This window comes from Ictidomys tridecemlineatus, chromosome 13 (genome assembly GCF_052094955.1).
Source record: "Ictidomys tridecemlineatus isolate mIctTri1 chromosome 13, mIctTri1.hap1, whole genome shotgun sequence".
NCBI classification, from domain to species: Eukaryota; Metazoa; Chordata; class Mammalia; order Rodentia; family Sciuridae; genus Ictidomys; species Ictidomys tridecemlineatus.
This window is the reverse complement of record NC_135489.1, coordinates 35652227-35675781: the sequence shown is the minus strand read 5'-3', so window position 1 is coordinate 35675781 and position 23555 is coordinate 35652227.

Genomic DNA, 23555 nt, shown 5'->3' with positions numbered 1-23555 from the left:
CACCCTAACAACCTTGATTTAATTCAGTCACCTCTGCGAAGACTCTAAGTATATTCACATTCTGAGGAACTAGGATTAAGACTCCAACAAGTGAATTTGGCAGGGCACAATTCAGTCTATTATGACACTGCTCTGTCCCTAGTGCCCAGTACAGTGCCTGGAAAATAGAGGGACCTCAAAAAAGTGTATAGCGAATGAATATTGAATGATAGGAAGCAACATGTGGGCAGCCAGACTGTGTTGCCAGAGCCTCCCTCTCTCCTAGTGTTTTCTCCCTGATGTGGTTTGGAGAATGGGATTCTTTCCCTTGAGTCTGCAGGCCTGAGTTACTGGCAGTAGCAGGATGGCTATCAGGAAAGCAAGGTAGAGTCTACCAGCAGAGGTCTGGGTTTTCTGGCTATCCGTGTTGTGACCAGCTCTTTTGTGTGTTCTGATTTATAGGAACATGTTCTTATCTTAAGCAAGATAATCAGAGATGGCCAAGTACATTCATTGCCCCAGGCAGCGTTCAATGGGGCCTGTTAGGCACCTGCTTTTCCCAGATTTTGCTTTCCCCAACCACAAAAGCAACTTAAACTAATGAGTACTCAAACCTACTCCTGAAGATGAGGAGAGACAGAAGTTATCATTAATACGTGGAAGCTCTGCAAGAAATCCTCTAGGACAGCTTTATGCAGTATTCACCTAAAAGAAGAAAAATCTATAATAAAAAATGCAAAATAAAATTATTTTTCAGTTTCCAGTACATTTAACAAGTTAATGTAGAATTGTCATTCCTTTGACTATTGCCTGTGATGTAAATGAATAAGAGAAAATTAACCAGTTCATAGTTATTAAATATACAACCTATTTTAAAATTGTGTTTAGACCATCAAAATTAGGTGAATATAGCAATCTATATTTTGGACAATTGCTATTTTATGTCGAGCTATTTCTTTCTTTCCTTTTTCATTTCTGGCTCACAAATCTTGCAAAAGCACCTTACTTTTTTAAAAATAATTTTTTATAATTATAAAGATAATGCATATTCATTGAATAAATTTTTGAAGAGATAGAAAAAGCATAAAGAAAATATTTAATCTGAGAGAGAGAGAGAGAGAGAGAGAGAGAGAGAGAGAGAGAGAATTTATCTTACTGTATTTTCTTTCCATCATATTTTTTTTTTGAGTGCTAGGGATTGAACCTAGATATGCTCTGCCCCTGAGATTTATCCCCCCTATCTTCTCACTTTTTTTTATAACTTTATTTATTTTTCTATGTGATGCTGAGGATCAAACTCAGTGCCTCATACAGGCTGGGCAAGCACTCTGTCACAGAGCCACAGTCTCAGCCCAACTTTTTTTTTTTTTTTTTTAATAGGTTCTCACTAAGTTGCTGAGACTGGCCTCCAGTTCAGGTTCTACCTGCCTCAGCCTCCTGAGATGCCAGGATTATAGATGTTCACCATTGTGCTAAACCCTGTCATTCATTTAAATATTTAAGATAATGTGATTATTCCCCGTGTAGTACTTTGTAGTTACTTGTGATTTTATTCTTTTTTAAACAGAATTTTATTCTTAAATATATAACACACTCCAAGACAACACTTCATTCTGCTATAGGTGGCAAAATATTTTTGTTCTGGGAACTTGACTAAAAGAATCTCCTTAATGACAGCAAACCTCAGCTCTGTTTCACCCACCCTGACCTGGCCTTTTACCCTTTGTTGAGTTGGATATGTGGTTTCCCCAAAAGCTCATGTGTGACACAATGCTAGAATGTTCAGAAGCAAAATGATTGTGTTATGAGAACTTTAACCTAATTGATGGATTAATCCACTGATATGGATTAACTAACTGGGTGGTAAGTATAGGCAGGTAAGGTGTGGCTGGAGAAAGTAGGTCACTACGGGCATGCACTTGGGGCTTGTATTTTGTCCCTGGTGAACAGACAGCAGGCGTGCTTTATGCCTTAGTTTTCTTACATATACAACAAGGATATAACAGTAGGATCTAACTATTAGCATTGTTATATAATCAGCACCTGAGAACTCAGAGAGGTTTATTATTGCCCTGGAGAAGGGAAGGTAAACCTTTGATAGTTGTGGCAAATGTTACCTCTACTGAGAGCTTCCCCTTGAAAGAGGAACAGCCAATGGGCTTTGAAAACAAGGGAAGGGGTCTGCAGAAAGCTTGAAAACTGCTCTGATTTTGCTTTCTGTCTGTGATGATGACCTGGATTCCCTGGGCAACCCTGGCAGAACTGGGAGAATCAGGAACTACTTCTACCTCCCAACTGTCTGTTGATCTAGTCTTTTGTCTTCTCATTTCCACTGGAGCACCCAAGTCCAGGCTTGCAGATCTCACTCTGCCTTCTCCATGTTTAGTTCCTGACAAGGGTCCTCAGCAACTGGAGTCCCAGGGCAGGCACATGTGGTCCTCAGGGAGTTTTGGTTGCTAGTGACAGAAACATAAGTAATATAAGGTTGAGTAAGGACATTTAGGCTAAAGTAAATAATCCATGACAAGGCAGATAAGCAGTCCTCCAGGACAATAGTGAGAGGTTCTTTTTTTTTGGTGGGGAGTGGTACTAGGGATTGAACTCAGGGGCACTCGACCACTCAGCTACATCCTCAGCCCTATTTTGTATTTGATTTAGAGACAGGGTCTCACTGAGTTGCTTAGCATATCGCCGTTGCTAAGGCTGGCTTTGAACTCAAGATCATCCTGTCTCAGCCTTCTAAGCTATTTGGATTACAGGTATATGCCCATTCATATCTCTACATCTGCCTGTATGTGGCTCTCATTCTCTCACACACTGGTCCATATACTAGAAGCCATGACCACTAGAACATCAGAACCAGACTGAAGCCAGCAGTCACTCCACTGTCCTCTAGTTTCCTATATTTCTGGCTTTGTGAGGTTATCTAATGTTGTTCACAAACCTAGAGGTATATGCACGGATCTTAATGCTTCATTTGATAGATAAAGGCAGACTCTAATACAGCTAAGAGAGTTCTTATCTCCTTGGACTATAAACAAAAGGTGAATGAAGTCCAGGAGGCAAAACCAGAGAATAGCAGAGTGCTGTCTGCACAGACCTTTGATCTAAGTCCACCCAGGCCAGCTCTGAAATGAACTGTGTCACTCCCAAGCCCTGGAAATATTCTGGAGCAGAGGCAATTTACTGTACTGCACCTGAATAAACAAAGACTCATGGGGTTGTATCCTCATTTCCCCTTAACCAAAGCCAATTCTCTACTTAAAAGGGATACTCATGTTTCTGAATTCATATTTTCCCTTTCAAAAGAACAATTTTTATATTATCCCGATGCCATTTGAAAGGAGGTAAAAATCCCTAGATATATTGAAAGAAATAATATACTTCTCAGAAAGAAGAGAAATGTATGATTCTGAGGAAGTGAATAGGAATAAAACCTGAATCAAAATATTGACTAGAACCAAAAGGTAGCAGAGAAGAAAGAGAAAGTAAAGAACCAGAGTCCTAGAGAATCACAATTCAATTAGAATTTACAAAACCTCGGGAAAAGAAACCCAGGGTACATAGGTAGGTAGGTAGATAGGTAGACAGACAGACAGACTGAAAGCTAGGGACTGATAGATCCAGGCAGTGCCAAGGGCTGCCGCCTCCTCCTCCTCCTTCTTCTTCTTGGCACCCAGGATTGAATTCAGGGGTACTCGACCACTGAGCCACATCCCCAGCCCTATTTTGTATTTGATTTAGAGACAGGGTCTCACTGAGTTGATTAGCGCCTCGCTATTGCTGAGGCTGGCTTTGAACTTGTGATCCTCCTGCCTCAGCCTCCCCAGCCACTGGGATTACAGGCCTGCACCACCATGCCCAGCTCTGCCACCCTCTTAAATGGGATAATATTGGGTGAATCTTATCTCAAAACCACTCACGGATGTTTATATGTGCTTATTTACAGAAAGACAGTGGCATTGCTTAAAAAGGACCAGAAGGAAATTAAAAAAAAACAAAACTTTTTTCAGTTGTAGATAGACACAATACCTTTATTTATTTATTATGTGGTGCTGAGAATTTTTAACATTTGAAAATTACGAGAAGACTGAAGACCCAAGGAATGTATGTGGTGTTTTTGCAAGCTATTTGTTTTTCCACACCAATGATCACTTCTCCAACTCTCCAGATTCCCTCTGGGTATCCTGCAACTCATTTCAATTCCAATACTATCTACCTTAAGTTAACATCGGATCCAACAGGTAAAGGGCTCAATTTCACAAGAATGCCCCAACTTCATGTTCCATTCACCACTCCTGGGATGTCACCAGTACTCCTGAGACAGATAAAACACCCATAGACAGCCAGGAAAAGGGTCTGAAAGAAGGAAAGGAGGAAGAGAGGATTGGGAAATCAAGCTTCTGGCCCCAGCTGGTCCTAGTCACAAGGACAGTTCCTTAACGCTGTAGAGGAGACTAACCACAAAAGGTACTTCCTCTTGTAACAACAGACCCTCATCCCCACCCTTGTGCTAATAAAGGCTTAGAAATCACTTTTCTCTAGATTTGCTGAAGACAAAATGGAGAGAGTTCATTGAATTCTATATTTACATGTCATCCCACCAATCACTTACAGGGACAGATCAAGCCCACAAAACCCCCTAGATAATAGACACCCATTGGCAGCTCTTTCTTTCTTTTTTTTTTTTAACAGGGGGAGAGAGAGAGAGAGAGAGAGAGAGAGAGAGAGAGAGAGAGAGAGAGAGAGAGAGAGAGAGAGAATTTTAATATTTATTTTTTAGTTTTCAATGGACACAACATCTTTGTTTGTATGTGGTGCTGAGAATCGAACCCTGGCCACATGCATGCCAGGCGAGCGCGCTACTGCTTGAGCCACATCCCCAACCCGACAGCTCTTTCTTGGGACCCCTCCCTCTTTGGGACTTCTGCTTTCTTTCTCTTCTCTAATAAATTCTGTTACTTTGCTCTCAACCTGTGTCTGTGGATTTCATTCTTCAAATTTGAAAGACAAAGAACCCACCTGAATTCCATGTTCTGTGTTACACTTCTAGCCAACCAGCTACAAACTGGGGCTTCTGCAATCCCTTCTTCATGTCTGATAATTTGCTCGAATAGCTCACAAAGTTCTGGAAAACATTTACTTACATTTACAGGTTTCTTATGAAGGCTATTACAAAGGATACAAATGAACACCGGGCAAGATATGGAAGGGTCATTAGCATAGGAGCTTGTGCCCAGTGGAGTTAAGGGCACACTCCCTACTATTTATGGTTTTTATGGAAGTTCTATTGATTGATTAAAGTTGGCTGCTGGTGATTGAACTCAATCTCTAGACCACCTTCCCTCCAAGGAGGAAGGGAGGTGGGCTGAAATTGCCAATCCTCTAGTCACAAGGTTGATTCCTCTTGCAATCAGCCCTGTTCCTGAAGCTATCTAGGGGTTTTCAACTACTAGTCACCTCATTAACATACAAAAATCATTCAGCCATACCATGGGTCTTAGAAGCTCTTGGGTTACTTGGAACTAAGACCAAATATACCAGAGAAGCTTTTATCACTCAGGAATTTGTAATTTAACTTTAGAAGCTCTTAGAACTTCTGTCCCAGGAACTGTGAAGTACAGTTCAAATATATATTTCTTATTGGGGACAGAAATATAGGAGGGAAATAATGTTTTTTGTTTGTTTGTTTGTTTGTTTACCAGAAATCACAGGGACATTTAACATTCTGGACCTTAACATAAAAGGCTGGAATGAAAATTCTAGCTATCCATGAAGTAGACTTCACAAAGTTAAGGAAGAACTGGCTTGCTCATAAACTAAGTGAGCTACTCAAGAGGATTTTAGAAAGTATGTTAGTTTTCTTTTTTAAAAAATATAAATATACATGAAGACGAAAACAAAATGATTCAAACATCCATAATGCGAAACATATATATTTGTGGGGGGGGGGGGCGGGAGCAATGGGGATTAAATCCAGAAATGCTTTCTCCACTCAGCAACATCTCCAATCTTTTTTATTTTTTATTCTGAGACAGGATCTCACTAAGTTGCTGAAACTGGCCTCAAACTTGCTATCCTTCTGCCAGAACCCCACTGAGTCACTGGAATTACAGGTGTGTGTTACTATGCCCAGTGCAAAATAAGTCTTACTATTAAACAATAAATAAATTATCTATGTACATGTAGGAAGACTTGATACAGTACCTAAGAGGTTTGATACAAAATATGGAAGAAGATGGAGGAGTAAAAAGGAGAAGAAAACAACACACATGGTATGGAAAGATTAAGAGGGCAGTGATTCCTCTGAGGAAAATCTTATGGCCCACTTTAGTCAACTTTTTTGTCACTGTGACCAAAAGACCTCACAAGAACAACTTAGTGGAGGAAAAGTTTCCTTTGACTCACAGTTCCAGAGTTTCCGTACATGGGCTCAGGATAAGGCAACCAATAAGCAGGGGAGAGGAGGGAGGGAGATCTGCTCACTAGGAAAAAATATAGACCCCAAAGTCATGCACACCATAGTGACCTACTTTCCCCAGTCTATCCTATCTGCCTACAGTTACTGCCCAGTTGATCCATCAGTGGATTAATCCACTGATTAGTTACACCTCCCATAATCTAATCATCTCACCTCTGAAAATTCTTGCATTGTCTCTCAAATGAGCTTTTGAGGGACAATTCTTATCATAATATGGCCTCAATTTTCTCAATGTGCAGGGACAATAAGGTAAATTTAGACTTAATTAAGACTGATATGTTGAGAATCAAAAGCAGAATATGGGGTCTGGAAGTGTAGCTCTGTGGTATAACACTTGCCCAGCAGGTGTGAGGCCCTGAGTTCCAACCCCAGAACTGCAAACAACAACAAAAACATAGAATACAATGTAAGAGCTTCCTTTAGCCTGTAGAAGCACATATTAGGCAGCTTATCAAGAAAACAGGCAGCAACCTGGAGGAAATAAGTGTATATTTATCAAGCATATAAGGTGTACCAAGAACTGTTCTAGATGTTGGAATCTGACACCTGCTCTCAAAGAGCTTATAGTCTGCCATCTTAAATTGTCTTTAGTATTTCAGATGTTTTAATGGAAATATAACCATTAAATATAATATGTTGTTCTGGGAAGAAAATAAGGGCATACCTGCAAGAAAGCTGTTATTTTCTGAGAGCTCCAATGTGTGGTCAGTTTGGATGGAAAGAAGGGAGCAGAACCAAGGAAGACTTTACAGGGTTAGACAGATGGATAAGAATGATAGCAGGAAGAATAATGCACAAAAAAAAATGGGGCTTGATATTTTTCTCAAATAACCAGCTGTATTGAGCAATAGCTCAGGTACTAAAAGCACAGCAAACACAAACGTACTCTCAATTCATTTTCACAAACTGACCACACCTATGTAACCAGCATCCAAATCAAAACACAAGACATTTCCAGCATTCCCAGAAATACCCTCATGATTCCTTGCTATGATTAAGCATCCACACACTTCCCAACCCCACCAAGCCTAACTGCTAACCTGTCTTCTAACATTTATAGTTTCGTTTTGCCCAAAGCACTTTACCTTCTTGAAATTACTTCGTTAAGATATAAACTTTATATATTTGAAAGGTAAGATAAAGCTCCACAACTAGTCAAGGTAATGAACATTTCCATCACCCCTGAAAGTTTTGTTAAGTCCATTTGTAATCCAACCCTCCTTGTACCCCGGCCATAGTCTGATCTGTCATTTTGCATTAGTTTGCATTTTCTAGGATTTTATACAAATAAGATCATACATTACTATTTTTGTTTTGTTTTGGTTTGGTTTTTATCTGGCTTCCTTCGCCTACCATAACGATTTTAAGATTCATCCAGTTGTTGCCCGAGTTGGTGGTTTGTTACTTGGTGTTGCCAAATAGCATCCTATTGTATGAATACAGCACAATTTGTATAGGCATTAGCCTGTTGACAGACATTTGAGCTCTTTACAGGTTGATAGTTATAACAAATAAAGTTGCTATGAATAGACTGTATGGCCAAGTCTTTGTATAAACATAAGCTTTCTTTTTTTTTTCTTGGGCAAATTCCACTATGAGTCATGAGAGAATTATGTTTAACATTTTAAGATGCTGTCAAACTGTCTTCTAAACTGGTGTACCATTTTATAAACTTAACAGCAGTTTGTAAGAATACCAGTTGCACCACCTTCTCACCAATATTTGATATTATCAGTCTTTTAAAATTTTAATGGGTGTGTAATGAGATCTCCTTGCAGGTTTAGTTTGCAAATCATGTTAAGTATTTATTCTTTCTTGTATTAGCCAATTTATACATTCTTTTGTGAATTATCTGGGTATCTGTTTTTTAATGCCAAGATCATCAAAAGGGATTTAACTAAATGTTCAGAGCCAAAAAAATTAATAGTGGATGATAAATGCAATGTTGACCGATAACAAGGACCATGCAGATTCTCTAACACCTAATTCTACTTTGGTCCTCTGTTGAAGGAGAAATATCTTCAAGCTAAAATGAGAAAGAACAGCCCCACAAGCAGGAAGAAATAGCAGCTTCACAAGACAAATTGGAGAGTGAGAAAGAGAGCTAGTGGTCCACCAATATCCACTTCTGTCTTTAGAACCCAAGGTTTTTTAGCTACACATAGGGTCTGTTTGCTCAGGACTCAGAGAGTTCCCGAGATGCAGGACTTTCAATGCCAGATCCATGAAAGACTTGGAGAAAGTAGAATGAGTTGGTCATCCAAGGTAGGCCGTTGGCTGCCCGAAATGAAGATGATTATTTTCCAGCTTTATTTCTGGGTAGATGTAGCAATGCAATTAAGTTATAGCTAATGAAATACATGCAAAAATGATCAGTGAAATAACTGGGTTGTTCCCATGGAAGCATGCTCTCCTCTTCCTTCCTTTCTGTCTTCCCAGTAGTTCAGAGGTGAAAAGAAGAGCACACTTGGTGTCTAAACTGAGAGATGGAAACTGCTTGGTAAGAATGCCACAGCAGCAAGAGGGGAGGGTGCTGGATCCTACATGTTCTGGAGTTGACTGTACAGCTTTTATGTGTAGGAGAAGTAAACTTCTGTTTTGCTTAGGCCCCTGTAGTTAGGCTTCCTTTGTCTACCTGATATACTATGTAAGAGCACAATCAAATAGGCTAAATAATTTCAAAGCATTTAAATGGAAAATTGTTTTTCTGGCTAACGTGGGAAGGAGGAAGGATACTAGAATTTGTTGAACATTGCAAGTGCTGAGCACTCTATTGCAAGTTTCTTTATCCAAAGTATTTCATTTATTCTTCACACACACACACACACACACACAAACAAACAACTTACCAAGAGAGTTTTGGGGTTTTTTTGTTTGTTTGTTTGTTTGTTTGTTTTTAGTATATCAGGAAGCAGGAATAGTTTTTAAAAAAGTGGGATAAGTTTTTTATTTTAGGAGAGAGGAAGGCATAGTCCATAAATTTTGACTGGTGAATTTGAAGGTGATCTTGAGTCATTTTCTGGAGTGGATCAATAAAGGGAAGATGGTGAGTAATTAGGTGGTAGCTATCATTAGCCACTAAAGTAGATGCACTAAGAACAAGTCTTGTTAAACCTGTCTTGGTTTCACTCTTTTGTGATGGTTGCTATGCAGGTAGTTTGGCAAAATATGTACTTGCAACAAGGCTCTTGACAAGAACGTGCATGATAACCATACAGACTTGTTCTGGGTATGGGTACAGCTAGGTGAATTAATAATTAGTTGAACATTCATATGGAAAGTGTATCAAGCAATGCATGTACACCAGCTGGGAAAAAAATGTTCAAAAACTGTGCCTTGATCTGGCTTGATATTTTCATCAGTGATTTGGATGAATAGATAGCAAAGTACTCATGAAGTTGACAGGTGATATGAAACCAAGAAAGATAGTAAATACTAATGAAGACAGATCAGAATCAAAAGCTCTTGTGGGCTCCAATGGTGGGTTGAATCTGAATGTGTTTATGTGCTAAGATTTAAAAACAAACAAAAATATCCAATTAGATAGGAATGGGGGGATGAATTAGTATGAGGGAAAGAATTGGGGTATTTTAGGTGTCAACTCAGCATGAGTCAATGGGCAAAGCTAAAGCAGTCTGGCCACCTATTTAGAGTGACAGCGTCTGCTGTAAGGGGCCATTGGCTCTACTACAACAACTCAAGCAGCAGTTTTGTGCTCCAGTGTAAAAGATGAAGTGGCATATTTTGGAGAAAGACTAGAGGTAGAATGAAACTACTACTTTGAGTGGAGTAGACATTGGAGGGCCAACCTGTGGCACTCTGACTCTATATGGCCATGGCCATGGCCTCTGGCTCTGGCTTTCATACTTTGTTCCTTTCTTTAATCCAACTATCCATCTGCTCCTGACCTTCAGCTTGGCAGGGTTCCTAGCTGATTGTCCTGACACCTTGGTTCTTCCTGCTTCTTTCTGCTATAGGAACACTTTCTTCCTGGCCTGAGACCTTGGTATCCAGGATGCTGGGTGGACACAAAAAGGAGGTACTGACGGTGGGCAGTGGGAATGGTTATGCCTCAAGCACCTCCTTGTAAAGAAGCATTTTCTGAGATGCATTAAGAAGGTAGTCAAAAGTGGCATCTTTTTAATATGCTGTTTTCTCTAGAGTTTGCTGGGCTGTTGAGGACTAATTGATAGTATGGGGCAGTATGTGCTATGCATGTATCATATGTACTATAAGCTACTAGTATACAATACTTCGCCTATGGGGAAAAAAGAAAAAAAAAACAAGAGAGAGAAATGAATTACAGTAGATGGGGTAGAGAGAGAAGATGGGAGGGGAGGGAAGGGGAGGAGGGATAGTAGAGGATAGGAAGGGCAGCAGAATACAATATACACTAGTATGGCAGTATGTAAAAACGTGGATGTGTAACCGATGTGATTCTGCAATCTGTATACGGGGTAAAAATGGGAGTTCATAATCCACTTGAATCAAATGTATGAAATATGATGGCAAGAGCTTTGTAATGTTTTGAACAACTAATAATAAAAAAAGAGAGATAATTAAGCAACAAATCATAATTTTAAAAGCCAAGGCTGGGGATGTGGCTCAAGCGGTAGCGCGCTCGCCTAGCATGCGTGCAGCCCGGGTTCGATTCTCAGCACCACATACAAACAAAGATGTTGTGTCCGCCAATAATTAAAAAATAAATATTAAAATTCTCTCTCTTTCTCTCTCTCCCTCTCTCATTCTCTTTAAAAAAAATTTTAAAAGCCAAAAATAAGTTCTAGAAATTAAAAATGTAGTAATACATTTAAGATTGATTTTTTAATATATATATATTTTTAGTTATAGGTGGATACAGTGTCTTTTTGTTTTGCTTTATGTGGTGCTGAGAATCGAACCCAGTGCCTCGAGCATGCTAGGCATGTGCTCTACCTCTCAGCCACAATCTCATCCCCTAAGATCAATTTTTTAAAAGATGATTTAAACAATAGTGTATACTGACTAGACCTAATGAACATGTACAGAACATACCTTAAGTAACTCTGTACTAGAATACAATTAAAATGCTAAATATTATAAACACATTTAAGTGCTATGAACTCTCAAGGCAGTAAGAAAGCCTCTCAAGACAAAAATGAAATAAAATTTTAAATCTGGATAAGAAGAAAATCCCTGAGGTTAGCTTTCACTTTGAGGTCATCTATTGAACCCCGATGACCTTGAGCTTTCATTGGACGGTCCTTCAGCATATGACAAACAGGAGCTAAAATCCAAGGCCTGCTCAAAATGCAGAATCTAAAAGGAGATGCCTGCATAAAATTGGGAAACCCAAGGGGTACCATGTCAATGTAATGATAGACTACAAATACAATTACCATGGAGAAAAAGACAGCAAGGAAACTTGCCTGTCTTAACTTCGACATTGAGTGGAGGCCAAAAATCTTCCCTTATAATATGTAATCCTCAGTAGAATTACACATATGGGTTTTGGCCTGAATTCAAACTACTCATGAGGTTTTAAAAACTTCAGTCTGAAAATTTAAAGTAGCCTCTGGCACCCACAGGAGCAAGCCAAATCTTTTATGAAAGAATATGCCCTGAAGTCAGAGCTCAAAGAATTTCCACAAAGTTCCAAAGCATAGAAAGTCTATGTCAAGTATTACAGAATATACAAGAAAACAAGGTAGCATGGGTGAGAACAGACAGCAAATTCATTCTAACAGACTTTAGTTATTCAAGTTATCAGATACTAAATCTAAATTAAGTTTGTTTAATCTGTGTGTAGAAATTTAGAAATGAGAGGCAAAATATAACTAGAGAGAAAAAGCTAATTAAAAATAACCAAGCATAATTTTAAAGGACCAAAAAAATTATAGATTAAAAATATTAAAATATTTCAAGAACCAGGCAAAAGGTCATTTAAGAAATGGATGACTTAATCCTATAAACCAACAAGACCTAACAGACATATATAGAAAATTCTACACATTTTTTCCATTCTTATTAAGTAAATATGGGACATTCTCCAGGACAAACCATATGCTTAGGCATAAAACAAAACCAAATAAATTTTAAAATCAAGTTAAAAATCACTGAAGATATATTATTTGGCCAAAATTAAATGAAGTTAGAAATTGGTAACAGAAAGAATTCAGGATATTCACAAATATGTGGAAATTAAATAATTCACTTTTTTTTTGTACTGGTGATTGAACCCAGGGGTACTTAACTATATCCCCAGCCCTTTTTTGTATTTTATTTAGAGACAGGGTCTAACTGAGTTGCTTAGGGCCTCACTAATTTGCTGAGGCTGGCTGTGAACCTATAGTCCTTCTGCCTCAAATTCACTGGGATTACAGGTGTGTGCTACCACCCCAGGCTCAATTCACTCTTAAGTAACCAAAGGATCAAAGAGAAAAATCATAAGGGAAATTAGAAAATAGTGTGCTCTGAGATGAATAAAAATGAAAGCAAAATATACCAAAACTTATAAGATGCAGTAAAAGCAGGGGTAAGGAAACTTATATCAGTAAATTCCCATAATTAATAAAGAAGAAAAAGCTCACATGAAGAATCTAATAGACTACCCTTGCCAAAAGCTCAGGCCTTGTCCCCGATGCCAATTCAATAATGAGGACACAGTTTCGACACGGTTTCTAGAAAAAGGAAAAAGAAGGTTTATTGCTTTGCTAGCAAAGGAAAAACACAGGGGACTCCTATCCCAAGGGCTGTGATTCTGCCCATCAGTAGGAGCAAGAGGCTTTTAAAGAGGTGATTCAAAGGCTACATCCCATGTGTTCTCTGTTGGAGTTGTAATTCACTTGTTAATATGGAGGATAGTCATTTCTGAGATTTTTCTGGTACCATCCCAAGGTCTAGATTATTTTGTTCCTGTGGTGTACTCAAGGACAGATAACAGATAACTTTGCCTAACTTTGGGAAGAAGTGAAATCCTATTTTCCCTGAAATTAGGGAGGGGGAGAGATCAGGGAGAAGCAGAGAGAGAGGAAGAGAAAAAAAACATGTTCATTTAAAAAAAAACAAGCTGCCATGGCAGAACATAGAGCACTGTTAAATTTCCTCAATTTCCGCATTCCATTTCTATGGAAAAATGGATGGCGACATCTCCAAACTGCTTCCTGCTGAAAGGGGGTGGAGTTGGGGGAAGTAACTGGAAGTCCTTGTTCTCTATGAGGTGGGGCACATACAGTTAAAGGCATTCAGCATTAGAGCAGTTCAGAGGTCCATAGTGGCAGATGGCAAGTGACTGTTCAAGACATATATAGGGCAGGGATTATGCTAAGCCAACAATAAACAAGACAGCAAAGCATTACCTTTTGGTAAACAATTAGCACAAAAATAATCAGTATTTCAGTCACTCTCTGAAAACCATGAAGACAGTTAACTCATAATCTTATCAGTGAAAAACAGCTCAAGTTTATGTAGGCGGTTAGGAAGATTTGTAGGCCTAGGAGATCATACTCAAATTAACTCAGGACAAATTTGTGATTCTAGAGTCCTTGGTGATCATTATTATTAGGCACTCCCATACAAGGACCCTTCCTTTATAGCTTCCAGCTTTACTTACTTTTGATAGGGCTGACAAATTGTACACCTCAAGTTACATTTTAAAAAACTATTGCTTTTCCTTTTAAATGTGCACGAAGGACTGTGCTTAGGCTATACTCTCCTGCCAGATGTTTAGGACCAAGTTGTTTAAAACTGACCTTTTTCCTATCTACTCTTACGAGTAAGTTGATATTCCTCAGTCATCATTCTTGGGGACGTGTGTGAAGCCTCTTGGCTCTTTTAGCTTTCCTCTATCAGTGATGCCATGATAGGTCAGGGTCCTGCTGACTCTATGTGGCTTCTCTTGGAAGCATCAGGGACATTTCCGTCCTCAATGACCCTCCTCTGCAGAATTTGCACTGGCTGACTTCCTGTTCTCCAAGGTCTTCTCAGTCTCCCTGACTTACCAGAATTGCAGGGCTCAGAGAGGGGTCCTGTTGTTCTCTGGGTCCTGGTTGTCCTTAGAGGGCAAAGGCCAAAATGTTGGCTGTTGTTTTACTTGGCCCTTTTACTTTTTGACTTTTGTCTTCAAGTTTTTGGTTTTAAGCACCCAGCAAGCCAATTTCAACTGTCTTAAAAGAGGGAGTAACAGGATATAACTTCAATATCTATGATTTTATAGTTACCCCTTTTATTTAAATGGAGTAAGCATTAGTACTAGAAGTCAGCATTATATACTATCTGTCCTGTAGATGATGGCTTATATCTCAAATTAACCCAGATTGGGTTTTATTTGTTTGTTTGTTGCTTTTTTTTCCCCCTTTCCTTTTTTTTTATTTTTAAGAAACAACATTAATAGGAAACAATTATAAAATTTGCAAGGAAAATAAAAAATGAAATTAATAGAGCAAAAACATATTCAGTTTGTGTAATAGCTATGAACCAAGAAAAATGACTTTTATAATCTTGAACCTTTACTTGGTTATACATTATATCCCCTGTTTAAGATCACAGTAATCTTTACAACAAAAATCAATCAATTTTTTTTAAGTTGTAGGTAAACATAATACGTTTATTTTATTTCTATGTGGTGCTGAGGATTGAACCCAGTGCCTCACATGTGCTAGGCAAGCGCTCTACCACTGAGTCACAACCCCAGCCCCCCCAAATCAATCTTTTGAATACAACTTTAAATGAGCTGAAGTCTAGCTTATTTTGGAGCCATTCTAAGTTGGAGTAAGGTGGCAGGCAGAACCTTATCTTAGACAAGGTGGGGCTCTTCTCAAATAACACAATACAACATTACATCTGAAACATGAATCAAAGAAAGCCTAAGAGAACTTTTAACTTTTTGTGGAAAAAGTGGCAGAATTCTCCATGTTTTTCAATGTCACCCTTTAAACAGATCAGGATCTCCTTATTATCTTCCAAAAATGCATTTAAATTCCAATTCCAGTGTGAAGAGTAACACAAAATTGTATATACAACTTATTGACAACAGGTTACTTTATCCAGCTATAAAATATCAAATGAGACATTGTAACAATGGTCCACTTCATGCTTTAAATGTAGCCCTTGCTGCTGTGCCACCGCAATTTATCTTTTAAATGATATGTTTCTTTCTCTTCCTCTCTCCCTGCTCCTCCCTAATCTCTCCCCCTTCCTAATTTCAGGGGAAATAGGATTTCATTCCTTCCCAATGTTAGGCAGTTATCTGTCCTTGAATACACCACAGGAACAAAATAATCCAGACTTTGAGGATGCTACCAGAAAATCTCAAAAATGACTATCCTCTGTGTTAACAAGTGAATTACAACTCCAACAGAGAATATATGGAATGTAGCCTTTGAATCACCTCTTTAAAAGCGCCTTGCTCCTACTGATGGGCAGAATCACAGCCTTTGAGATAGGAGTCCCCTGTGTTTTTCCTTTGCTAGCAAAACAATAAGCCTTCTTTTTCCTTTTTCTCAAAACAATGTCCTATCTTTTAAAAAAATTTATTCATTTATTTTTAGTTGTAGGTGGACACAGCACCTTTATGTTATTTTTATGTGGTGCTGAGGATCGAACACAGTGCCTCACACATACTAGGTGGGCACTCTACTTCTGGGCCATAACTTCAGCCCCCAATGTCCTTGTTATTGGGTTGGCATTGAGGACAAGGACCAAGCTTTTGGCAGCAACATGAATAAATATCAACCAAATTTGTTATTTTTATACAAATCTGAGACTTTTGCTATACATAATTTTAGTTTGGAGAATGCCAACTTGGCAAAGTGCTCTCCTAAGCTTTACATTTAACTAAGTTTAACTTTTAAAGTAAAATTTGGAATCCAGAATGTACAGTAATAATAGTCACAAGTCTGCATGGGTTAACAGAAAATCAAAGGATAGCCGTAAATCTCTTATACATTTAGAAAACAGTGTTGATGATCAGAAATTGACTTAGTCAAAGCAAACGGATATAATTCAAGTCTTCAAATGATAGTGTGGCCCTTGTATCAGATACAATATATAAAAGAGAGCACTTATTGATTAACTTGCCAGTAAACTTACATAAACTTTCATTTTATAAACGTTTACATAACACTTAGGCAAGGCTTAGACAGATATAGACTTGAGATGCAAACACATAAAGTCATAAATAATTAGTTTGCAACCAGTTACAAAGAAATACAAGAAAATTATCTTGATATATAAAAGCATATCAATGCTTTAGGCTTTGTTTCATAGCATTACATTAAAGTTCAAATAATTTTGACTGATGCTGCTAATTATAGGCAATATAATCACAAACACAACTTTTGAGATTAACCTTCCACAAACCTTCTGCAACTTCTGAGACATTCACAACTTGTTTACATCCTTAATTTTGTCCTCTTTCATCTTGGACTTTAGCCCAGGAATATTGCTTTACCAGACAAAATACTTTGTAATCCAGAAACATTTTCTTTTCCTTCTCATTTTCCATACTAAAATGTATTTCCAAAACTATATCTTTCTTTTATCTCTTCTTGTTTTGGACCCTTTCTTAAATTTTACATTCTAAAATAATCCTTATGAATATTATCTGTGAATTTAAGTTACACAGTAAATTTTTCATCCCAGGAGAGGGATCAGGCAATCTGGCATATACAAAAACTGTGACTTCATCTTTTCTCTCCCAGGTAGCATTCAAGGGGTTGGAGCACAGGGTATTTTTGAGCCTGACCTGTCCCCATTATCATTATCAAAATGCCATCAACTTTAAGTGTGTTCCCCACTGTCAATTTTACCCAGTCTTCTTTTGGGTCTTTTCCTTATACTAGGCATATTGATAAGCAGTGGAGGAGGCCCTTTTCATCCTTTTCTTTAGGCTTCCTTGAAGATCCCTTTGCTGAGGCCACCTACAAAACACTGGTTGGCATTAGTTTCTGTCTTTTTCTTTTCTGGGTGCAGTTATTTATTCTGCCAGTCTCCACAGGCATTTAGTTTGATGGGATCCTGTTACATCAAGAATTGCTCTGCCCAGTGAATAATAATAATGGGATTTCCTTTAAGATATTTAAAAGAGAGACTATTTCTGTCCCCAGGTCATAAACCAATGATATTGGCACCTACTGCCACATCCTTTGTGGCCAGTGGCCTCCTCTGGATTGATTTGTACCTAAGGTGGGTCTGTATTCAGGACAGATGAATCTGCCTAAAATTGGGGAAGAAAGGAAATTCTGTTTTCCCTGAGATTAGGAAAGGGGAGAGATTAGGGAGGAGCAAGGAGAGAGGAAAAGAAAGAAATACGTCCATTTTAAAAATAAGTTGCTGTGGCAGAACAGGAAAGCATGAAGTGGACCAGGGGAATGTGGAAACAGACGCAAAGTAATCCAGACTTTGGGGATGGTACCAGAAGATTTCAGAAATGACTATCTCCCAGACTAACAAGTGAGTTACAACTCCAACAGAGAATACATGGAATGTAGCCTTTGAATCACCTCTTTAAAAGGTCCCTGTTCCTGCTACTGGTCAGAATCACAGCCTTTGGGACAGGAATCCCCTATGTTTCTTATTTGCTAGCAAAGCAATAAAACTTCTTTTTTCTTTTTCTCAAAACAATGCCCTTGTTATTAGATTGGCATCAGGGACAAGGACTGAGCTTTTGGTAACATTGTGTTTGTTTGTTTTTTTTTAAAGGAACTACGGTGGGCTGGGGTTGTGGCTCAAGCGGTAGCGCGCTCACCTGGCATTCGTGAGGCCCGGGTTGGATCCTCAGCACCACATACAAATAAAGACGTTGTGTCTGCCGAAAACTAAAAAAATAAATATTAAAAAAAATTCTCTCTCTCTCTCTCTCTCTCTCCATTAAAAAATAAATAAATAAATAAAGGAACCACAGTGTAGTTCAATTAATAGAGTGCTTGCCTAACACACCCAAAGCCCTGGGGTTGATTCCCAGCATTGAAAAAGGAAGGAAGGAAGAAAGGAGTGAGAAAAGAGGAAGGAAGGAAAGATACATAAAGAGAGTGTGATGTCAAAACCAGACCGACTTGAGAAATGAAATTATAAAAATGTTATGGTAAGAAACCTATGTCTAGTGTAGGGATCAGTTCCCCTGCCTTCTCATAGATTTTCTTCAGGAAGCCTGATTGACCATGGGATTGTAGATAACTTTGAAATGTAAACACACCTGTTGTTTCCTGGCCCAAGGTAGAGATGTACTGAAGGCCTTGTTCTCCCCCTTAGGACAATCTGCTTCTGTAAACACACTTCCCACTAGAAACCCCATACACAATCATATATCCGGTAGACTAGAAAATTTATAACACTAGATAGCCTGTAAATATTGAGAGAAACTGTAGATAGGTGCTCAGAATTTGGAGTTTTGTTTTTCCTCTGGGCTCGCCAGCATAAAATAAAGTTGCTGCTTTTCGACAAGTCGGTTTCCCCATAACAAGAGGAAAGGGGGGAGGGAGAAAGGAAGGAAGGAAAGAAAAAAGAAAAGATAGAACAAAGGAAGAGCAACCGAAACCTTAAAATGAGGCAGGCAGAAAATCATAAAGACTAGAGAGAAGCCAGGTGTGGTGGCACACACCTGTAATCCCAGCAGCTCTGGAGATTGAAGTAGAAGCACTGCAGTGAAGTTCAAAGCCAGCTTCAGCAATTAACAAGGCCCTGAACAACTTAGAGAGATTCTGTCTCAAAATGCTAAACATGCACTCTACCACTGACCTACACCCTTAGACTATTAGGGGGGAAAAACACACACAAATACAATTTAACGCAAGAAAGAATAATCTTTTCAACAAATGGTTCTGGGACAAGTGGATGTCCACATGCAAGAGAATGAAATTGGACTCTTATATCACATGAAAAGGTTAACTCTAAATTGGGCTGGGGTTACAGCTCTGTGGTAGAAGGCTTGCTTAGCACTGAGTTTGATCCTCAGCACCACATGAAAATAAAAGTATTGTTTCCATCTACAACCAAAAATATTTTTAAAAAATTAACTCTATAAGGAGGCTAATTCATAGTGGGGTAGGGAGGGGGAGCATGGGAGGAATAGATGAACTCTAGATAGGGCAGAGGGGTGGGAGGGGAAGGGAGGGGGAAGGGGGTTAGCAAGGATGGTGGAATGTGATGGACATCATTATCCAAAGTACATGTATGAAGACACAGTGTCAACATACTTTAAATACAACCAGAGATTTGAAAAATATGTGTAATAAGAATTGTAATACATTCTACTGTCATTTATTTATTTTTTAAATCAATTTAAAAATTTTAAAAAAAACTCTGAATGGACCTAAGATCTAAATGTAAGAGTTAAAACAAAAAAACTCTTAGAATAAAACATACAGTAGCTTCAGTGGCTCAATCAACGTGCAGTACTTATAAGAAGAAAACATAAACACATCTTTATGACTTTGGATTTAGCAAAGGTTTTTTGGACAAATATTATGAAAAGCAGAAGGAACAATAGAATAGGGACTAATAACTGGATTTCATCAAAACTAAAAACTTCTGTCTTTCAATGGACAAAACAGGAAAAAGTGAAAGATAATCCAAAGACTGGGGAGTAAACATTCATAAAACCTGTACTTGATAAGGGGCTTGTATCTAGACTGTATAAAAATCTCTTAAAATTCAGTAGTAGAGAATCCAATTTTTAAATGATCCAAGTATTTGACTAGAGAGTTCTCTAAAGAAGTGTACAAATGGCTAACCAGAACAGCAAAAGATCCTCACATCATTAGTCATTAGAAAATTGCTAATCAAAACTATGATGAAATACTACCACATCACACCCTCTAGGATTGCTATGATACAAATTAAGGAAATAATAAGTACTGGCAAGCACATAGGAAAGTTAGAACCATCACATACTGCTAGGGGGCATGTTAAATCATGCAGCCACTTTGGAAAACAATTTGGCAATTCCTCAAATGATTAAGCATAGAGGTACTGTATTACCCAACAAGGCTACTCCTGTAACCAAAAGAATTTAAAACATATGTTCACACAAAAACTTGTACATGAATGTTCATAACAGCATAGTTCGTAACAGCCAAAATTGTCTATCAACTGATGAGTGGTTAACAAATAAATGGTGATATGGGATATGGTCTGCTACAATGGTATAGTATTTTGCAATGACAGGAATGAAATACTGATATGATATGAATGAAATTTGAAGACATAATGCTGAATGAAAAAAAAAAGACACAAAAGGATACATATTGTAGGATTCCATGGATATGAATTCCATGGATATGTCCAGAATACATAAACTTCAGAAACAACGTATATTAGTAGTTTCCAGGTTTTGGAAAAGAGAGGGCAGGGGAGTGACTGCTAATAGATAGCAAGTTTCTTTCTGGGATGATGACAATATTCTGGATCAGAGTGGTATGGATGCACAACTCTGTGAATATACTAAAAACATGAAATTTTTGTACTTTTAAAGAGGTAATATAATGTGCATTATATTATCATGAAATTTTTATGATATAAAAACTCAATGGATGGATTAAACTACTAGAAAATGTAAGTTATCTGGAATATAAATCTAGTATTTTATATATAGAGAGAGAGAGAAAGAGAGAGAGAGATTGAGGATATACAAGAGTCATGGAGGATAAAGTGAGGATATCTAATCAGAGTTCTAGAAGGAAAGAAAAGAGAGAATGGGAGAGATGCCATACCGGAGGAAATAATGACTATTTTTCAGAATTGATTAATAATATCATTTCTCAAATTTGGGGAGGAGAGAAAGTCTCAAGAAGAAATTAAAAAGAAAAATAAAAGAATTTCAACTAGACACTTTGTAACTAATCTATAGAACACCAAAGACAAATTGAAGCTCTTGAAAGCAGCCAGCTAGAATATTAGTCAACAATAAAAAGTAACTAACCATTAACACATCCACCAACTTGAGTGAACTTTAAAAATATTATCCTGAGTGGAAAAAAAAACAGTCTCAAAAGTTTACATAACATACATAAGTCCACTTGGGCAGCCATAACTAGATACCATAGACTGGCTTAAATAAAAGAAATGTATTTTTTCAAAGTTGTGAAGAAAATTGATCTCTAAGTCTTAGATCAAGAGCTAACTGGTGGTTTCTGGTAACTGCAATCTTCTGGCTTGCTGACAGCAACTTTCTTGCTGTGTTTTCATGTCAGAGAGAAATAAAGAGAGAAGAAGGGATCAGGAGTCCCCTGGTGTGTCCTCATTTAACTGTAATTATCACATAAGGGCCTTAGTTCCAAATGCAGTCAAATTGGGGGTTAGGGCTTCAACATGTGAATTTGGGGGGATATAATACAGTTCATAGCATACAATATAATTCCATTTATATGATGTTTTTAAAAATATAAAATTATAGAGATGGAAAACAGATTAGTAGTTCTAGGGATTAGGGATGATAGGCGGTTTGGGTGTGACTATAAGGGCCATTGTGAAGATATTTGTGGTGGGTGATAGAATAGTCCTGCATCTTGAAACTAGATGAGCTTGCAGAATCTACACATGTAATAAAGTGGCATAGGACTATGTATACACATTGTCCCAACATCAAATTCCTCATGTTGCTATTTTATTATAGTTCTGTAAGATACAACCAATGGGGAAAACTGGGGAAGGGTCTGAAAGGCAGCTCCATACTATGTTGAGCTTCCTGTGAATTTCTAGTTATTTAAACAATGACAAAGAGCAGCCAGAAACAAAAATATAAATTACTGATTAATAAATAAAAATGTTTTTGAAAGCTGATTTCTCAACAGTGATAATGGAAGCCAAGAAAATTTTGGAGTGGTATCTTCAATATACTGACCATAAATCTAGGACTGTATTCTCATTGAAACTTTCAAGAATAAAATTATGTTATGAAATAAAGATATGTTCTGAGGAATAGAAATGGTTTAATACTATAGACCCTCTGTAATGCCAACAGTAAGGGTTGTGTTTCATGCAACAAACATTAGGAACAAACTTAGGAAACTATCTCAGAGGCAAGATCTGAAATATAAGAAGAAAATGGTTAGCAAATAAAATTATCAGTAAATTAAATATTGTTAAAGTTTCTAGAAAAATAGAAATAAAGTAGATAATCTCCAAACTAACACCTGGGCAAAAATAAAGTGATAGGGGGAAAGTAGAATAAAAAAAGAAAGGATAAAAGAAGCAACAACAGAAAAATAGGACAAATAGAATCCCTACAATGAGTACTAGAAATAATTTCAAATATAATACTCAATAAGCACAGTTTCAAAGAAAAATTTATTGCAGAGACTGTTTTTTAAATTCTAACTCTATGTTATTTGGAGGAGACATACCTGAATGAAAGCACAGAGAATTGAAAATGAAAGGATAAAGAAAAATTGCCAAAACAGAAAAATAAGTGGCATAACATATGATAAAATTAGGCAAAATCTAGACAGTAAGGTGAAGGTAAAGGTTCTAGATTCCTTGTTGATGTAAGGATGAAATCCCTAGGCAACAATACCAAAATTAGAATAGTGACCCGTAGAGTAACTAAATTTCCCACCCATTAAGTTCAAACCTGGGCTGATGACCACTTAGCGGGGATGTCAGGAAGGCTATTAAGACACCAGACAGGGGCTGGGGCTGTAGCTCAGTGGCAGAGCACTTGCCTAGCATGTGTGAGGGGTTGGGTTTGATCCTTAGCAGCACTAAAAATAAGCAAATGAAATAAAGGCATGCTATCCATGTACAACTACAAAAAAAAAAAAAGTTAAAAAAAAAAGAACTAGAGAAAGGAACAGGACTTAGTGTCCATACAGTTCTGAAAATCCTAGTATTTTATCTCATTTTTGTGTTGTCTTTCAAATTATTTCATTCTCTCATGGCTAGAAGCTTTTCTGATTAGCTATGTATCAGAAGGATTCTCTGAACTTGCCTTCTGATTATGGACTCTCATCTATATAGTAAAACGTCTTGTGTACATGGTTATATATGTAAGAGTGTTATCATGTGTGTGCTATAGTATGTGCATACACACACACACACACACACACACACACACACACACATGCCCATCAGTAGGGATTCAATTTTTCTCAGCTATAAAATTTCTCTTCCAGTCATTTGT